The sequence below is a fragment of the Pinus tabuliformis genome, chromosome 7, assembly GCF_031772625.1.
Source record: "Pinus tabuliformis cultivar Carrire ecotype Pingquan chromosome 7, CPIR1, whole genome shotgun sequence".
NCBI lineage: Eukaryota > Viridiplantae > Streptophyta > Pinopsida > Pinales > Pinaceae > Pinus > Pinus tabuliformis.
This window is the reverse complement of record NC_142293.1, coordinates 829,442,958-829,460,685: the sequence shown is the minus strand read 5'-3', so window position 1 is coordinate 829,460,685 and position 17,728 is coordinate 829,442,958.

Below are 17,728 nucleotides of genomic sequence, written 5' to 3'. Positions count from 1 at the left end.
TAGATGGCATTTTCATGTACTCAAAATTAGAAGAGTAGCATGAATAAAAATTGAAGATAGTATTACAAGTACTTAAAGAGCATCATCTTTATGCAAAATTGAGTAAGTGATCCTTCTACCAAGAGTAGATTCATTATTTGTGGCATATAATATTAGAGAAGGGAATAGTTGTGGATCCAGAAAATAATAAAGTTATCAATGAGTGGCTAGCACCTAAAAATGTGATAGAGGTCAATTTGTTTATGGGGTTACAAGCTACTATAGAAGGTTTATTGAGGGATATTCAAGGATAGCACACCCAATCACCTCTTTGAAGAAGAAAGGGGTAAAATGTGAATGGAATTAAGATTGTCAAAGGTCCTCCTAGCAATTAAAAATGCATTCGATCAATGCATCAATTTTATAGATAGCTAATCCAAATGAGGAAATCATTGTGTATATTGATGCATGTAACGAAGGGATAGGAGGTTTCCTCATGAAAAATGGACATGGAACATGTTTTGATTCTGGAAAAGTGAATGATCATGAGAGGAATTATGCAACACATGATTTGGAATTGGCAAAAATTATTCATGCTCTTAGGATGTGGAGACACGGTCTTATGGGATAGAAATTTGAACTTAGAGCCTACCACAGTGGTCTAAGGCACTTGTATGAATAATCAACATTAAATGAAACGAAATTAGATGGATTTAGTTTATATTTGAATATAAATTTGAAATAAATTACATAAAAGGGAAGGAGAATAACGTGGTGGATGCAATTAGTATAAAGATTCATGATGTGTTACAGGAATTAGTATATGCTAGCTCGATTTAAGAATCAAAATTATAGAGGCTGGAAATAGAGATTAGTCGTATGCTCAAATCAAAGAGAACTTACAAAATATCAATTACAGCCTAAATACAAATACTATAAGTTAAGGTTGGGTTTATCATGCATAAAAACCATAATTTTTATACCAAACTGATAGGAGTTGAAAAAAATGATATTGAATGAGTTGCACAATGCACCCTATGCTAAACATTTTGGGTACTAAACGGTTGTAAGGACTTCCAAAACGCAATACTATTTTCCAAGTACAAAAAAGTAGTTGATATTTAGAGTTCTAAAATGTTAAATCTAAGCATAGGCATTCAACAAAGCTACTAAAGCCTATACACATTCCTATTTGGAATTGAGAAACTATTTCTATAGACTTAATTACCAAACTAGCCAGGAATGTGAAGCAACATGATTCCATTATGGTGGCAGTAGATAAACTTCATAAAGTTTCCCATTTTATTCTAATGAAGTCAACACACAAGGTGGCTAACATTGCACATATATCGATGAAATAATTTGCTAGACTACATGGTGTACCTAAGGAAATCACCTTAGACAGGGACCCAAAGTTAACTTTAAATGTTGGAAGGGATTGTTCAAAGGATTTGGGACCATTTTAAAATTAGCAAAATATATTTCCTATAATCATATGGACAAACTAAAAGGATCAATCAGGTGACTAAGGATATGCTCAAGATGTATGTGATGGATAAGCCATCAAAATGGAAGGAACATCTTCTCTTGGTAGCATTTATTTATAACTGTGGATACCATATATCCTTGAGGATGAGTCTATTTGAATCCCTATAGGGTAAAAAATGAAACATGCCTATATTTTGGATAACCCAATCAAGAAATCCGTTATTGGACCAAATTGCTCAAATAAATGGAAGAAAAAGTAGTAAATATTAGACAAAACTTGAAGGATTCTAAAGATAGAAAAAATATGTTGATAAGGGTTGAATAATCAAGGAATTCAAAGTGGGAGAACATTTCTTCCTAAAACTCAAAGCTAAAAATAGTTTACTAAAATTGGGAAGTTGTTCAAAGTTAGCATTTTGATTTTTCAGACCATTTCAAATCTTGGAAAGGACTAGTCTAGCTGCATATTGGCTTGCATTGCTTGCATCTATGTGTATTCGTGATGAGTTTCATGTCTCTTTACTTAAAAGGTATGTGAATGATGCTAACCACATACTTGAATGGAATGTGATTAAGGTGGATCTCAAAGGGGACTTTCAAGTAGAACCAAAATGTATCCTAAGTTGAAAGGTCAAGGAACTTCATAACAAGGTCATAGGGTTGGTAAAATTCCAATGGAATTGATACAACCTTGAGGATACCACATGGGAGCTAGAGGAAGCTTTGTAGGAGGCATTACTATACTTATTTTGGATATATATATGTATAGAATGCATTTAGTACATTGCATAAATAAGGGGGTAATGAAGGTAACACCCCAAGAATATTATTGCATGATATTGTATGTATTTCCATCAATTTCTTGAGCCATGTTGGCTTGGGCTTGTAAGCCATCTAAATACACTTTGTTTGGGGCCTACATGCCTATGTTTTGAGTTTTGAGGCCATAGTTTCTGAGTGACTAAGAAAAATAAGCATGATAATGTAAAAGGTAAAATCATAATTACGATTAATAAAATACACCAATGTTTCATACCCAGTTAAAAACGAATGTTGGGGGATAGAACTCCACAAGAGGGAAAAATGAGGTGGTGGAACCATGACATAAACCTAAGTTTGAAAAGTGAGGAGGAAGTGGTCCATGTGAGTCTTTCCACGTGGTTAAGGTGAGTTCCACAAGTGACACTATTGGAAATTGATCATTTATACAAAAGTCACATTTCCATCACTCTATCAATTGTTCCTAATCTGATTGAAAGGTGCTTGTCATTAGGGCATGTTGATTTTCCTTCATTTAGAGTGTTGTAAAATTATTCTATAGATTGGATAATTAATCTCAATTAACCTTGAACCCTATATCTTGATAAATTTATGAAATTCCAAGGTGGAAATGGATGCCCAATTCCTTTTCCCGACCTTATGTAAGGATAGAGCATGGAAGCAAAATTGGTTGAGTAGGTTACCCTAGTATGAGGCCTAGAAGGTGCTGGAAAGACTCCTAAGAGTAGATGAAACTCCCAAAGCTATAATTCTTTGAGACTTATTGGATTTTCTACATTTGAACCTAAGAGGAAGTAGTGACACATATTGATGGACCGCATAAGAAAAGAAGGGGTGCATTGACTTGGGTTGTATAGGGTAGGGGATGTGGGTTTGTAGTTAAGGAGGTTGAGTTTGTACATGGCCTAATATTTATATGGCATGAACAATATGACCATAGTTGGCTCAAGGTGAGTTTTGTTTCCTTGTGGATTTAAATCCTAAGCTTGGGGGTGACCCATTGTTGAGTGTCTAAGAGTAGTGTGGTATATGGCTAAAAGGAATGTCTAAGGTTTGCAATCCTTTGGTTAAATGTTATAGATGAACAAATTCTTAAATTTTGTGTTAACTACTTAACAATTGGATTCTTATACTTAAAGACTATGTCCTTATCTATGACTTAATTATGTTGAATGTTGAGTATGTCTTATATGTGTATGCTAATGTGCACCTTGTGTATTTATGCATGTCTATAAGGTTGTTAAAAACCGATTAACTTATATATAAAAAATATAATTCCCATGAAAGATGAGTCTATGTCAAATAGATAGTATATGGCTAGGTTTTGCTTGTTAGTAGCAAGAATGTTCCTTTGAGGAAGTAACCCTCTCATATTTGAGTAAAAAAACATAATTTCGAATGAATACTAGAGGAAGGAATCTTCACGAGATATATGATTGTGAAATTTAGATAAACCCCCTTAAGGATTGGTGAGATGATGTTAAATTCCATTGAGATGCTTACATAAGCTTACATTTGATTGCAAATATTATCATTCCATAGAGAATTATGTAGTGGAGCAGATAGAGCTTAACCTAGTATGGTGTAGAGGAAGACTTGGATGCCTTCCTATAATTATGCTTGAAGGGATTATGGAAGAGGCATGATGCAATGGCTGTAGGAAACAGGGACTTGAGATTTTGATCTTTCAGAGATAGAACATAATGTTTCCCTTAGATAATTTTGTAAGAGGATTGGAACTTTGTGCTAAGGTGATGAAGTATGGGTGAAAGGATTTATTTAAATGTGTAAAAATTAATTAAGTGGTATGTTGCCTTATTAACCTCATAGAGACTATTTGGGTAATGTATTAGTTCTCATGATTCTTGGATTCATTTTAGGCTTAATAAGTTTGGATTCCTTGGAGTAAATTGGGGTAAGAATATGCCATTCAGAGTTGGAAATAGTGTATTGAAGAAGGACTAGAAAATTAAGTCACAATCCTATATTTTTTTGGGGAATCATAGGATGGTAGTATTTAGCCTCAACCCTAGTCACATTAGCCAGTGGGGCATGATCACGTGTCTAGATACAAGAATCTAAAGGGGTGAAATTCTAGGAAAGTGTGAATGCTCATGTTATCTAGATATATGGTTAATTAGAAATCCAAAGTTATTTGTTAAGTTGCTAAGAGAAACCTAGAAAATTCACCTTTCCATTGATTACCATGAAATTTCCCATCACCTAATAGAATATGGATTGATTCAGAAGTTCCAAAGTTTGGAATCCTATCTTTTATATATATTTCCAAGTAACTTTCCTGTCTCTTAACAAAATCTAGAAATCGAGAAGATCCAAAATATGGTAGTTGTCTCTTATATTGGATTTTTCTCATCCTTTTATACAATTTGGATCTAGAAATATAAAAATATAGAACTTCTTGAAGATGCACCTTTTAAGAAATCCTAGATTTAAACGCTAGTAGAGCATATAGCAAGGTGGCAGATGTGACTAGTGATGTGGTAGTTGACATTGTTTCTGACATGTTATTAGTGATGTGGCATGATCAAATGGAAGTATGGATAAGATAAGATGATGCGGCACATGGGGCATGGTTATTTAGGTGTGGAAACTAAGGTGGCATTCCTCATGGATGATGATGTGGAATCTAGAACTCCAAAACTTAGAAGTTTATTGAAATAGGTTTTTTTGGGTTTTACTAGGTATCTGGATAGTCGAATAACCCAAATATTTGGATGATAAAGTAATATGATGTGATAGGTATGATATGTATATAACAAAAAGGATGACATGGCAAAGACAATATGGATTCTAGGATCTGGAAATCTATATTTTTATGATATAGGGACTTTTGAGAATTTCCATATCTAAATGTTGACAATTAACTGACCACAGACACGAATCTAGATGTATCTAGTAGTCCATAAATATAGAATACTAAAGATATAGAACTTTTATAAAAGGGTTTTATAAAATAACTGGATCCATGGTGTGGCTTGGAAATTGGTGTGCCTAGCTTGAGGGGGTGGTACAATACGATGGTGACATGTGAGCATAAGGCCGTCATGTATCAGTCGCATATTAGGTGACATAGCATAACACAATGATGATAAATGGGCTCAAGTCATCCATGTGTTTTCCATGTGGCAATTGTACATATGCTTATGTGGCGTAAACTTGCAAATCTTCTAAGGGTCATAACTTTATGCCCATAATTAAGAATGAACTAAAATCTATATCATTGGAAAGCTCTCGAAGAGTAGATGATGATGATAACTTCATAACAAATATTGGAGATATTCCCCCTCCCATAAAAAAAGGATGCCCCACTTCCATTAGAGGATCTTAGGTTTGGGTGTGTTGCATAACAACCATCTAGCATTAGCGCGCAAATAGGATGATCCCTCTAGCTCATATCCTCATTTTATAGGTTTTATGTCTCAAGCCACTTTTCAATCTCATGCATAAATATAATTTTCTATTTTACCGATCACTTATTGTTCACCCACCCATTTTTCATTCATACATATAGTGCACAAGTAATTCCTCATTTAAAAATATAATGTAGTGATTAATTGTCACCCAACTATTGAATCTCCTATTTTTACTCCTTGATGTCCTCTTGATCTTCTCCTCTTTTCCTATTTGAGTGAATACACAAGCCATCACTATTCCTGTTAATTATTAACTCTCTTTAATATTTCCCAACCCATTTTTCTTTTCCCACACTTCTATTTGAATTTGAATTCCTCAATGTTCCTCTTTCTTCTCCTTGGTTCATGTGTGAACTAGTAATTAACTCCAGGTTAATTAAAAATTACTTCTTTTCAATTTCATGAACATCCCTTAAAGAAATTATTTTTCTAATGGTCTTTAATTAAACTATTTATTTCTCTTTCTTAACAAATACAGTAACCTATATGCTCAATAAAATAATCAACCGCGTGTTTTAACTTTTCTCAAACTCAATAAAATATACATGCTTAGTCAACTATATTTTCACATGTACTTAACAACTATAAATAATACCAAGGGTACCATGTTGCTCCATACCCTTCAAGAGTTACCTTTCAGTAAGTACCGACAATGTTATTCTCACATATGCCCTTCAAGAATCTAACTTTCTTGGTGGGGGGAAATGGTGTCATTGTTGAGAGCATGCTAACTAAATTTTGTAATTTCTTTGTTGAAATAATGATGCTCACTAAGGAATAAGGATTGTACCTTATTGTGCCTCTTAGCTAAACATTGTGAATCACAAAATTAGTAACCTAGCTTCACAACAATGTGCAACTTTTAAGTAAAAGTCTCATGATATTTTCAACTCTCAAGTCGTGGAAAAAGAGTGCTAGTAAGTGGAAATGCGAATGTTGTTCCTTTTTTTATGGAACCTTTTACACTTCCACATAACCCCATTACCCATTTATGAACTAATTAGAAAGCATATTCCTTGCTCATACCCAAACTAAAAACTAATGCACCAAACTATTCCATAATCATAAATTAAAGTAAATCATTAATTGTATAACATATTATAATACCCTGACTTAATCTAGAATCCACACAATGTGGATGCAATCCCATGTCAATTTATACCTATGGCTTCCCTGTTACACTAGGAAAATACTCAATATTGTATGAATTAATTACATATAAAATATATAAATTTAAATGTATCATAACCATATGAGTAGATAACCTCAATTATGTCATATCCATGTATATTCTATTCATTCATGTTTCACATAAAATTTACTGGAAATTACCATTATGTGAAGAACCAATCAAAATAGTCAAAGAGTTTGAGTCTCATCATCATAACACAAGTCAATATATTGGGTCATTTTGTAAACAAAATGCCCTCAAATAATAAAATCAAATATGTTAAATTAGTCAAAACAAATAACATGCTACAAGGATAAAACAATCTATCAAAGAAAACTAAATTGGATTGAAAAGGACTTGGCCCATAATGTGAACGATCAAGAGTTAGATAAATATTTAGAAAATATTTCATTAGATAATGATTCTTCTAAAACTAAAATCAAAGCAAATGCAGGAAATTTGACATATGTACAACATAGTAGACCAAATGGTTCACACAATTGCTCAAATATGTTCATCCAAATGAATAAAACAAAAGAGGAACTACAATTTCGCATCCATCTCAATCCAATTTTATCTTAATCACTCATGCTTCCACTAAACACACTACTTTTGTAAAAGCAATGGAATAGAAAAATGGTAACAAGCTATGGTGGAAAGATATAAATTAGTAATTGCAAATGGAACATGGAAGCTTGTTGATTATCAAATAGATGTTAAACCCAATAGTGACAATGGGTTTACAAAATAAAGTATAATTCAAATGGTAAATTTGATCAATATTAAAAAGGCTTATGAAAAGAGATTTACTCAACAAGAAGGTGTTGACTATGAGAAAACATTAGCACCAACAACAAAATAGAACACAATTAAAATGGTAATCGACTTGGCTACCCAACATGGCCAAACATTTCATCAACTAGATGTCAAAGGTGTTTTTCCTAATCCATAGGGCGTAGAATGGACAATGATGGGGTGTATTATTAAGTCACTATGTGATGCGAAGGTCACTGGTTCAAAACTTTGTGGGCAAAAATCTAGTCATGTTAAGAGTTGGTGTGGCCTAGGCTAGGTACGATCCCTGGGTGATTTTGACAGCTTAGATGCCTCTGGGTCACGATTTCCCAAGCCACATATCAAGCCTGAAGTCAAACTCAGACAACTTGACTAGAAAAATGTTTTCGTAGCAATGATTTGAAAGATTAAGTTTATATGACTCAACCCCCATGATTGAAGTTGAAGGACAAGAAAACCAAGGTTGCAAATTGATAAAATCTCTATAGAGCTTGAGACAAGAACCTAGCACATGCCATGCCAAAATGGATGAATACCTTAAACATGTTGATTTCATCATAATGAATCTAATGATACTTTATATTCCAAATGCAAGGTCAACACTTAGTTGTAATTATTTTTATGTTGATGTTCTAATTATTGTAGGAAACCACGAAGTCCACATCAAGCATGTGAAATAGAAATAGTTTTAAGAAGAGTTCAATGTGTCTAAGTTAGTGTCACTTTAATACTATATTATAACAGAAGTTACTCAACAACCTCATCAAATATTCCCTAGTCAAACAAAGCATGCAATCATATTATTAAAGAAGTTTGGCATGGGGAATTGGAAACCCTCTCTTACACCTTTCAATCAAAACTTAAAACTTTCAAAATTTGAAGCGAGAGAATTTATGAATAACCCTAGCTACAGATAATTGATTGGAAGTCTCTTTCATTTCACAAAAACTTATCTAGATTTGTCATATGCAATCAATGTTCTTTCCAAATCCATGCAAAAATGTAGGAAAAGTACTAGAATACAACAAAAAGGTCATAAGGTACATCCAAGATACACAATATTATAGTCTTCTCTATAAGAATAAACTCTACACTTGTTAGATTATTTATTTCCCCTCTTGGAAGCTTTTTAGTAGAGAAAAATTACATCCCGAGTTGGAAAATGACATATGAATGGTCTAGTTCTACATAATTTATGAGATGTTGGTGCTAAAAAAATGACTACTTTCTGTCAACATAAAAGATGGATAAGAATCCATATTTCATTCTAAGACCAAGTATCACTTCATCTAAACTATTATAAAAAATGATGTCATAAAGCCACAATATTATCCATCTAAACATCAAAGTTAAGATATTTTCACCAAACCACTTGGTAAAAGAAGATTCTCCAAGTTCTAAGAGATGAACTTTACATTTGTAAAAATAAACTTTTACATTAAAGGAAACAATGTTAGCCTCTTAATCTTAAAATCTATTTTCCTAAAATTAAATAATTCTAAGAGTGGATATTTTCTACTAAATAATGTATCTAAGCATATTGTAGTCCTGACATTTATCATTGCATCAAGAGGTGCTCTCCAGCCTAGTCGTAGTCATGGCATTTATCATTGCACCGAGAGGCACTTTCCAACCTAGTTGTAGTCATGACATTTATCATTGCACTGAGAGGCACTTTCCAACCTAGTCATAGTCATGGCATTTATCATTGCACCTAGAGTGCTCTCCAACCCAGTATAGAAGAGATGTTGTAATATGATGTCCAGTCATGATGTTGTAATATGACGTCTTGTCATGTCTTGTCTTGTTATGTAAACATTTTGACTTGATCAAATTACATTAAAAAAAAAGGGTTAAAAAAGTAATAATAATAAGAGGTTCAAATCCTTGCATAATTAAAAGTATATAAAAAAAAAAAAAAATTATAATTAATTAAGCAAAGTCTTTCAATAGAAATCACATAAGAGAAATTTTAGGCACATGTTTTCAACCAACAAGTGTGGTTAATCATAAGGACCAGATGAAGAGGCAGACCATGGCAAAGGCTTAAATAAAGAGCAATCACAACCAACAAGTGTGGTTAATCATAAGGACTAAATGAAGAGGCAGACCATGGCAAAGGCTTAAATAAAGAGCAATCACATAAGAGAAATTTTAGGCCTACTCGTTTCGAACCAACAAGTGTGGTTCATCATAAGGACCAGATGAAGAGGCAGCCCATGACAAAGGCTTAAATAGAGAGCAGTGTGGAGACATAATTTCAAGTAACTACTATATTTGAACAATAATATTTAAATTATGATATTAATATATTAATATATTATGAAACGGGTCGGCCAAAAAATTCTCTTATGTCTACCAAAAGACTTTGCTTAATTCATTATGGATCACAGAAGCCTGAATACATAAAATAATTATAATTTTAACTATAAAATTATAAAGTTAAATTAAACTATCAGACTCAGGTACAACTTATGGTTTTTCTAATGATACTTTTTAATCAATGATTTTTTAATGGTATTCTTAATCCATCCCATGGTATTCTGACATAAAATTCCAATGAATTTTCGAGTGAGAATTTATTATATTACAATTTTGTTTTTGTTAATAAAATCACCAACCATTTTTGAAAAAAAATAAATAATTGAATCATAATATACATATTACATTAAAAAATAATTAAATAATAATATTTGGAATAAAAATAATTAATAACCATAAAAACTTAGTTTTATATATAGATAGATATATATATAGATATAATCTGGATTATGTATATTTTAAAATTTAAGTTAAAAATAATAATAATTCATCTAAATTTATCTCAACAGTATCTATCTCTACACATCTATTTTCAAATGAAAAACAAATTAATCCTTTTAAACATAATAAATCTAAACTTAAAATATACGTATACTAATTGTATTATTAATCAATCACCTATAGTATTTTATAATAATATTATAAAAATTATGTATACACTCTATCTCTCAACTGTTATGGAAATATATTTCATAATTAATAAAATTATGTAAAAATATAGTTAATAAATAAAACCGCCGCCGCCGAATTGATAACCCGCCGCCGCTCCAAACAAGGTCGTTTTCGTTACCACAGTAATAAGGAAATTTGCATGGATGGCGGCTGCAAGGAATTGTGTGCAAATAAATAGAAAAATGATAATTCAATAAAATCTTAGGTGAGCTAAAGGATAGGTATAATAATGAAGCTATAGTTTAATTATTTGGAGAAATTGTTTGGAAAGTTATGGAAATTCCAGTTATATTTAGAGAAAATTTGGCAAGGATTTTTGTAAATCCAAGTTATAGTTGTTAAACTTTAAAATTTTAAGTGTTTTAGACGTTTTTGATGGTGCTGAATCCATTTCCACTATCAAAAACACAATTCAAACATTGTTTTTACAAGATTTTTTGAATTATTTACCCAAATTCCAACCACTTTTCTATCCGAACAATTCCTCCGCCTCATTAAACGCCTCCTAATAATGTAAATTGAAAAAAGTAAATAAAATATAAATTTAATATATTCAAAGTTAGTTGAGTGTAGAGTAATCCTTACCATCGCTAGCCTAAAGGCTAATAATAATGAATGTTGAAAATTGGTAATTAACATATATATATATGAACCTACTATACTTATATATAAAGTTAGTTGAGTATTCCGCAATTGACTTTATCAGCCAGATTGTTAATTATTATGTGAAATCGACATGTTGTAACGTGCAGGAATAATCACATGGATAGAAACCTTTAAAAAAATTAGAAGTTATTAGAATATATTCATCCGATTGTCTATAAAAGTTGAGTAGATGGCAATTGACTTTAGCAAATAATACAAAAGTTGGTCAAATAGTTGTTACATTTTTAAAATGGGATGAATGTAGTCATGACACATGATGTTAACGGTACTTATTTAAATATTGCATGTCGAAATTTTCATATATTGAAAAGCGGTTGTTTAATTATATTGGTTTTTTTCTTCGAAAATTATGAAAATTTTAGTAATATTTTGATAAAATTTGGTTGAGTTTTTCGTAAACTTAAGTTATAACTGTTAAATTTCAAGATTTTGAGTATTTTATAGATTTTTGATGGTGCTGAATCTGTTTTTACTATCAAAAATATACTTCAAACATTGTTACGATAAAATTTCTTGAAAAAAAATTATGCAAATTCCCTTTACTTTTAACCATCCGAACAATTCCTCCACCTCTATAAACAATATCTATTGAAAACACAACATCAAAATAGTCAATCTTTAAATATTATATAAATTAAATTATATTTATGTGTATAATGAAGTATTATATAAGTAATTGTTTTTAAAGGTGGAGAAGTAGGTTGACACAAGGAAGTTACGCAATTTCATGGAAGAAAATTATCGTTGAAATATGGTATTTTAAATCAATAATTTAAGGTGTAAAGTAATTAATAGTATATAATTAAATATATGCTAGCTAGCCATGGTTAAGGCTCATAAGGGAGTGACTTCTTCTTTGTTTCTTTTGGGAGAGGGCAGGAGTAAAGAGTGTAATATAATTTCAAAATAATGGGAAAATATGTCTAATTTATTTATTTTTTATTTTTATTTTTTTAATTATATATATTAGTTAGGTTATTCGATAATTATATATGGTTTAATGATTTTTAGTAAGAGGATTAAAATTTAATGTGAAGTAGTTGTTTTTAACATTTATGTGGAAATAACATTAAAGTTATAAAACACACACATATATATATGTAATTTAAGGATAAGAAATGTGTTATCTGATTTGTAAATTGTCATGGATATTTCACTAGAATAGTTTGTTATAACAATTTTGCTAAAATTATTACATTTTTATTGTTATTTTTTTAGATTCTAGATTCTTTACTAAGTTGATTTTCTATTTAATTAATTAAATCTAGCTAAAATACCAGAAATATAAAAAAAAATACACACACTGTCCATAATAGACACAAATATTTTCTTTGGGGAATCCTTATGAGAGAAAACCTAGCTAGAAGGTGAGGTTGCTCTACTCTCTTCTCTGGTATGGAAAATGTGCAAGTACAAAGAAGAGGTATTCTCTATGGAGTTACTTGGGACCTATGGATTACATGGTTGTTACAAAATCTCAACCCCCTCTATTTTTCTCTCTCATTTCCCTTTCCTAGCTACTCTGTTAAATTATGGAACATAATACAATAACTAAGAATGGAGGCCCTACTCCTCCTACTGGCCTAATTACAATAGCTCAGAATGGAACCCCTACTCCTCCTACTAACACAATTCTAACATAGCTCAATAGCCAACTAAGGGTAAGGTTTGACTCCCTCAACCCTCAAGTAGAGTTATGGGTTTGAACCTTTTATTGTTTTCCTCAAAGTCCCCATGTGGCTAACCCCACAAGCATGAGTAACAAGGCTTGATGTGGCATCCACTCATACTGTGGTGGTCAAACATGGTAGGTCAACTTGTAGGAGGCATAAATTTTGCATATAAACTTTGATTGACATAATTCTTGGGTATAGAACAACCTCCTATGGTCCAACACTTAGGTTGGCAAGTTTTGACCCCAAAAAACATCATTTAATGCCTCAAAATAGCTCTAGTAGGTTTCATACCCATTCTCCAAAATGGGACCCATTGATAAAAATGACTCTGCAAGCTAATTCCTTCAATTTTTCCACTATGAAAGCATCGAGATATAAGACAAACAACATAGTGATCCAATTTTCATCATTAGCTCCATGTAATGGCAGCATCACATGTGTAACAACCCCCCCCTGTCTAACTAGGAGAGATTACTAGGTTACCTTACTTTGGAGCATGGTTGCAAGAATGGGGTAGTTGTCTCTTTCTTTTTCTCTCTCTTTGTCTCTCTTTTTTTTTTGTTTTTTTGTTTTTTTTCTCTTCTAATCTCCATGTCAAAAGGTTGTGTATAGTTATAATCCCACCTCTTAGCTTGGTACCGGATTCTCTATTCAATTACAATGTCACAACCCTTAATGACAGTCTAAGGACTTGTGATCATGGCTACTTAGTCCTTAAAGATGTATAGAAGTAACACTAAAAGAAGGACTCGTGTAAGGAACCAAAGATAGATTTATGACAAGACACAAACTAAGAAGGCCTTGTAGATTGTCCCACATGAGGTAACTTAGATTATAGGTGAATAACAATGTCCTAAGCTTCAGTGTTACCCATGTCTACAAAATCCATAAGAAGTCTTGCAATATTGTAACTCCAATAAATAGTTATAGTCAATAAGATAACTTAGAGTGGACATAGGATGAGGCCCATAATTTCCATCCCAACCATAGGAAAGCTTCCAACTTTACAGATGCTAACCCCTAGTTGATGAAACCTATCCCAATGTCCAGACATTCAAGGATTCTAGAGGTCTAGTCTGACCTCCACCCTTCTGGCATAACAATGTTCAAGTATAGGGACTCCATATATCTAAATTGATCTCCACCCTTTTGGCATAACAACACAGGGACTCCAAAGATCAAATCCAATCTCCACCCTTCTAGCATAGCAGCATAGGGAATCTAGAGATCTAATCAGATCCCCACCATTCTAACATAAGGGTATAGGGACTCCAAAGATCCAATCTGATCTCCACCCTTCTAGCATAACAATAAAAGGACTCTAGAGATCTAATCTGATCTCCACCCTTCTAGAATAATAGCACAGGGACTCCATATATCTAATCTAATCTCCACCCTTCTGAAAAAAGGGTACAAGAACTCTAGAGATCCAATCTTATCTCCAACCTTCTGGCATAACAGTACAAGGACTTTCAAATTCAATCTTCTATGATCCATATTCTGAATATTTGAAACATTTTCGGAAGAAATCACATTGGAATATTTAGGTCGACACATTTCGAACCAACCTGTGTGGTTCATCATTAGAATACCACACAGGTTGGTTCGAAATGCGTTGACCTAAATATTCCAATGTGATTTCTTCTGAAAATGTTTCAAATATTCAGTACAGGGACTTCAGAGATCTAACCCGATCTCCACCCTTCTGTCATAGCAGCGCAAGGACTCTAAAGATCTAATCTGGTCTCCACCCATCTAACATAAGGGTAAAGGGACTCTAGAGATTCAATCAAGTCTCCACCCTTCTAACATAATAGTAGAGGACTCCATAGATCTAATCCGATCTCCACCTTTCTGCTATAATAGTATGAGGACTCCAAAGATCTAATTTGACCTCCACACATCTGACATAAGATTACAGGGACTCTAGAGATCCAATCTGACCTCCACCCTTTTAGCATAACAACACAGGGAATCTAGAGATCTAATCTGATCTTCACCCTTCTGGCATAGCAACATAAGGACTCCAGAGATCTAATCCGATATCCACCCCTTTTGGCATAGTCGCATTATAATTTGCATAGAGATTAATGAAAACATAATTCATGATTATGATTATCACACATTAGTAATTCCAGGAGAAGAGTCATTGTGGACCACAACCCATAAAGAAATTTATTATCAGACTCATAGAATATTTTACAACACCAAGCTTTCACAGTTCATGGCGATCTAATCTTGTTGAGGCCTAAGGCCGTTTGACTAGTTTACTAAGCACAATTACCTTTGACATATCGTTTACAACCTATGCCCATTCATGATTCATAAGATACCTTGGATCACTCTCTACCATATAAGTATGGTCTCTCACGCTTCCCTGGTGTACCTTCCAGGTGGTTCACATGCTTCTAATTTATGTGTAGAATAGATGGGTTTAAGAATGAGGTCCTTAACTCTCCTCCCAACCGTTGACAATCTGCCAACAAAGTAGCTACCACCCCTAGCTTAGGACCATACCTGAGATTGCAAAGGAATTTTCGACATCCACCCTGCTAGGATTCCAAAGGAAATCCTCCTCCACCCTCCAGCCATTGAAGGAATTCCAGAGATAATAATTTCTCCACCTTCATCTGATTCAGGGATTCTAAATATTTTCTCCACCCTTCTAGGAATCCATAGAATTTCTCTACCCTAAATTTACAACTCTAGAACCTCCACTTCTCGTTGGGAATTCATAGAATACTAACTCTAACTATCTGGATGTTAGGTCCCTATACTACTAGTGTAACCCCTTATTGTTATTAGTACAGCCCCCTTATTATATTGTTGTGCCCATGTAGTCCTAATATTGTAATTATTTTGCCCCATAGAAGCCCACTAGTGTTATTATTGTGCCCTTACATTATTATTGTTATGTCGGCTATGATTATATTATGACCCCTTAGACTCCTATATATAGAAAGGAGGTCTTGTCATTTGTATCATCAAAGAATTTTTCACTTGTGTAATGTGAAGGAGGTTGCCCCCTCGAAGAGGCTGAATTCTAAGGCGTTGATCTATCTTTTCTATCTTTTTGTGAGCTGGTTTCATAACATTTGGTATCAGAGCTGTGGATTCTAGGGTTTCGCTGCTCCAAACAAGGTCATTGTGTGATTTTCACTATAGTTTTCTTGCTACAAAGTTTCAGAAGCTAAAAAAAAACCCATTTGAGAAGAAATAGTTCTGAATCTCGGGTCCAAATTTCAGATCTTGTCTCACTATATTGTGGGATATATGATTTGAGGAAGTTAGGGTTTTTGCAGACTCCCAAATTACATCCTAAACAGGTGACCTTGGGAAAATTGTCATAACTTTCTCTTTGAGCAACAAATTGAAATTTTGTAAGAATTTACAGAAAGAGGACGAACTGTAGTTTTCTGTGCATAGTTTTCAGATCTGAAGGTCGAAATAGTGACACGTGGCACGTCGTACAAGTTCGCTCTACTAAAACATTATATAATTAGGTCATCTTAGGAGATTGGGCATAACTCTTTCTTGGAGAATCAAATTTTGATCAGACTTGCGGGGTTAGAAAGAGGACTCAGAGGGCTACTGCAGGAGACAATTTTAGAACTTTGAGATCTGAAAGTACAGAGTTATAGTCATTTCAAGATCGAGCTCCTGAAATCAAGAAAAGGCAATATGAGGAAGTTTGATGGAAAGGATCCAGTAAATTGGATACTACAAATGGAGCAATATTTTGATCTACATGGTGTACCACTGTTACAAAAGGTATGTATTGCATCTTCATATTTAGAACCAGATCAATTTTTATGGTATAAAGGGCTTTGTTCTCGTAAACAACTTGTTACGTGGTCAATTTTCACGGAGGAAATGATAGTGCATTATGGGGATACAAAGAGAAACACCCAAACAATTGGAAGAAAAAAGAGAAAAGGGGCTTTGTTACAAAGTGGAAAGAAAAATTATGGCAACAAGGAAGTCTACCTGTCACAACTATAAAGATGGAAGTGTTGTTTCTCCTAGCTTTCCATAACCTACAAGGGTTACACCACAACAATTGGAGGAAAAAAGAGAAAAAGGGCTTTGTTACAATTGTGATAACAAATACATTAAAGGTCATAAGTGTGCTGAGAAGAAATTATTTTACATTGATTGTGGAGAGGAGGAAGAAAAGGTTCAAGAAGTGAAATATCACATCGAGAAAGAAGAAATGAATCCGACCATATCTTGTAATGCATTGGACACAATTACCACTCCTCAAACTATCAATATAGAAGGACATATCAAGAAGAAAAATGTTCAAGAATTGAAAGATCACATCAAGTCTCAAGAAATCAATCTGGCCATATCTTATAATGCATTGGAAGAAATTACCACTCCTCAAACTATCAAGATAGAAGGACATATCAAGAAGAAAAAGGTAAGAGTTTTGATTGATTCAGGTAGTACCCATAATTTTATTGATTGTAAGATAGCCAAGGAATTGAATTGCTTCCTATATCCAGCACCAGAGTGTCAAGTGATGGTTGCAAGTGGAGGAATCATAAATTGCTCTGGAAAGTGCCATAATATCAAGCTATCCATGGGAGAATATGTATTGAATAGCCCAATGCTTTCCATTCCAATGGGTGGTGTTGATGTTTTACTAGGAGTCCAATGGCTACAATCTTTGGGTATGATAGCTTTTAATTTTCAAGAACTTTTCTTGAAATTTTGTTGGGAAGGAAAGGAAGTTGAATTGA